General features: G+C 41.3%; 1 non-coding gene across 1 annotated transcript; it reads right to left on the minus strand.

The window, feature by feature from the left end:
• Positions 1-3118: 3118 nt before the first annotated feature.
• Positions 3119-3226, minus strand: LOC129690547 (U6 spliceosomal RNA). Its single transcript, XR_008722305.1, has one exon. It is a non-coding gene; the product is annotated as a U6 spliceosomal RNA (small nuclear RNA).
• Positions 3227-3429: the final 203 nt, after the last annotated feature.

Raw genomic sequence — 3429 nt, forward strand, 5'->3', positions numbered from 1 at the left:
AGGAGGGAGGTAACCAACAGACGGATCCAGCTATGATGCCTATGAATCACTTCAACAACCAGAGTGTCACAATAATTCTATTGGGGAAGTACTGGCACACATACCTTGGCAGTGAAGACAGCTCTCTAATTGGGTTTAAAACCTGAAGGAAACAAGTTTCAACAAGATGGAAACCACGTGTGGTCCTAGAAACCTCACTAAGTACCCAGTGCCAGTGAAATTGTGGTTATTGGAAGAGAACGTACCTGATAACAATCTATAAACATTTGTCCCTATACCCCTGATAGATATAGTCATTACCACTCTCCTCATCAAGGAAATTTCTCTTTACAACAAATAGAGACCTCTACAAAAAACCACAACCAATGACAATGCAGAGTTGTGGAGCCCAGTCCCAATGGATACATCTACAAAACACTCCCACACCTAAGGCTCAGGGAACATTGCAGAAGAGGGAGCAGAAAGATTGTGAGAACCAGAGGATCAGGGAGTTTGCTGTGAGAATGTGTCTCCTAGCAACATCAGAGGCTACGCCCATAAATTCTCACCAACATGACTACTCAAATATGACCTGAACAAAGATGACACCAATGAACAGGCCAGACAAACCCTATAGAAAGAACTACAGGCAAGTGAGAAAAGATGAGAGCAGGAAAGGTACTTCCCCAGGGAAGAGCACAATTGTTTGTCCAGAGCCAAACAGTCAGCCCTGAAAAGATACAGACAAATAACATTATATGGACTCAAAAGAGTATATTTAGAAGTATATATGCATTCAATAACAGTTAGTTTAATAGAAGGGGCCATAAATTTGAACAGAAAGAGGGAAGGATGAATGGGAGGCTTTGGAGGTAGGAAAGGGAAAGGAGAAATACAATTAAATTATAACCTCTCAATTAAAAACAAACAAGAGGAATATGAAAAAAGCGAATATGTTGCTGCCAACCCCACTTTGAAGCTGCTCAGAGTCCAGGAGAGATTAGGTTGAAGTTTAAAAGGTGCTCCCGGTGTCCACGTGCCGTGTTTTATTCTCCACTCATCCATTGATGTGTGTGCTAGTGGTGAGTGTGTAAGTCTCTCTTTGGCTTGTTGGCTCTGTGTCCTTTGGCTATCTCCCTGGGAGAAGGACAGCCCACTTACAGGATAATCTGGATTAGTTTCTCAGGGAACCTGTGGGCTGCTCTCCACCCTGAGTAACTCATTCACAGTTCAATAGCATTTGCGGACAATCCCTTTTCCTACATACCCTTGCTTTCATTATTTTTATAATTCCCGCTCTAACTCAGGTAGTTTTGTAGTTTTGATTTGTGTTTCCCCAATGCCTAAAAATATGGAACGCTTTTTCATAAGTTTAGTGACCATTTTTATTTCTTCTTGGAAAGTGTCTTTTTAGAACATCTACATCTACATTTTTTGTTTCAACTATTGGGGTTTTCTAGAGTTCCTTGTGTATTTTGAATATGTATCTGCAGAAAGTTTGGTTTTATGTGCATGAGTATTTGTTCACATGTTCATGTATAAATGTGTGTGTATGTGTGTGTGTGCGTGTGTGTATGTATGTATGTGCACTGCCTGAGGGCATGGTACACATGGAGGCCAGAAGAAGTATCAGATTCCCTGTAGCTGGTGTTACAGGTGGTTGCAAAGCCACCATGTGGGTGCTGGGAACTGAACCTCAGTCCTCTGCAAGAGTAGCAAGTGTTTTTAACCTTGAGCCATCACTCCAGCATCTAAATATTAGTACTTCGACAGATGAAAATGAAAAAGATTTTTGTACATGGACCAGATATAGGAAGGCAAGTACCATGTGTTCTTTCTCTGATGCGAGAGAGAACATAAAACATTAAAACATCACCTTGAGTATAGAGTTGTGATTTCTTGGAGCTTGGAAAGGGCTGCAGCAGGTGGCGGAAGACATGGATTTAATTAGGGCATGCTACAAGTATAGTCGAAATTTCATGCTGAACCCCATTAACATGTTCAATGAACACATGTTAATAAAAATAAAATAAATGTGTCTTTAAAAATAGTTAAACAACCCATTGACTAAATCACCACTGTGTCAGCCACAGCAGCAATTTATGAATGTAAAGTGAGAATGGATGAGAGAAACTCATTTATTCCTTGGTTCATTCAAGTAACCATGAAATAGAAAAGAAAAGCACACGAGGATGAGAGAATGAGTTGGCAATACAGTGGGGAAAGAAGGCTTATGAGTAACTGATTAAAATGCCAGAAAAAAAAAAAAAAACAACAACCAGTGGAGAATGAAGATCTGCCCACAATCTGTGCAAGCATCCTGGGAACCAGGAAGCCTCTTGTAGAGGGAGCCACTGCTTGAGGGTCAATGGGGTTTGAGGGTGGCATTTGAAGACATGAAAAAATGGTATATCAGGTCAAAGCCATGACAGGAGCAGAAGTGGAGGTTTAGAGAGAACCTGAGTGGTTCTGATAATGGAACTGAGCAGCAGATGTACCTGGTGCCATTCAGTGATCATGGCCATGGGCTGATGATGAAGTCAAAGCCAAAGGCATGTTGCTCTGTTCATCATTTCAGAAGAGACCCAGGTCATTCCAGAAGGCAAGTCTCACAGTCACAGCTGGCTTATAGAGAGCCTCTCAGAAGGCAAAGCCACATTAAGTCATTGGAAGTCAAGATTGAGAGAGTAGCCAGGCCAAGCTCTGTTACACAGTTGCATTATTTCCCGAACATTTCCTGTGTGTTGACAGAAGCTATTGTCGGGAACAGAAATGACTTTCATATCAAGACTGTAGTGGTGGAGTATTTGCTGCAAAAGTAATTTACATGCTATGAGGATGAATCTCAAGTTTGGTGGGAGACAGAGTCTTTTGAGTGTTTGTCTATATGTGTATCACTACACATATGACGAGGAGACTGACCTCTGAGCATACCTGTGGTAATCTTGACTACATTAATCAAGGTGGGAGGATACCATTCACTCTGGGCAGAAACATTCCCTGGGTAGTAGGTCTGGACAATATAAAGATGAGACAGCAAGCCAAGTACCAGCATTCATCAGTGTCTTGTCCTCCTTCTCCACCTCCTCCTCTTCCTCCTTCTCCTTCTTCTCTTCTTTCTTCTTTTTTAAAATTTAAAAAAAGTACGTCATGCTACACAAATTTGTGTGTCACCCTTGTGCAGGGGCCATGCTAATCTTCTCTGTATTGTTACCATTTTAGTATTATGTACTGCTGAAGTGAGCACCAGTGTCTGCTTCTTAACTGTGGATGCCATGTGACCAGCTACCTCAAGCTCTTGTCACTTTCCCTCCATGGTGGACTGTGACCTAGAACTGTGAACCAGAAAAAAAAAAAACTCTTTCTCCCTTAAAGATTTTATCTTAGAAAAAGTAATCAAGCTACTTGTCTTTCAGAAACAGGCTATTTCTTTTCTGTTCTTCCTTACTT

This window comes from Psammomys obesus, unplaced genomic scaffold (assembly GCF_907164565.1).
Source record: "Psammomys obesus unplaced genomic scaffold, mPsaObe1.curated_primary_1811, whole genome shotgun sequence".
Taxonomy (NCBI): Eukaryota; Metazoa; Chordata; class Mammalia; order Rodentia; family Muridae; genus Psammomys; species Psammomys obesus.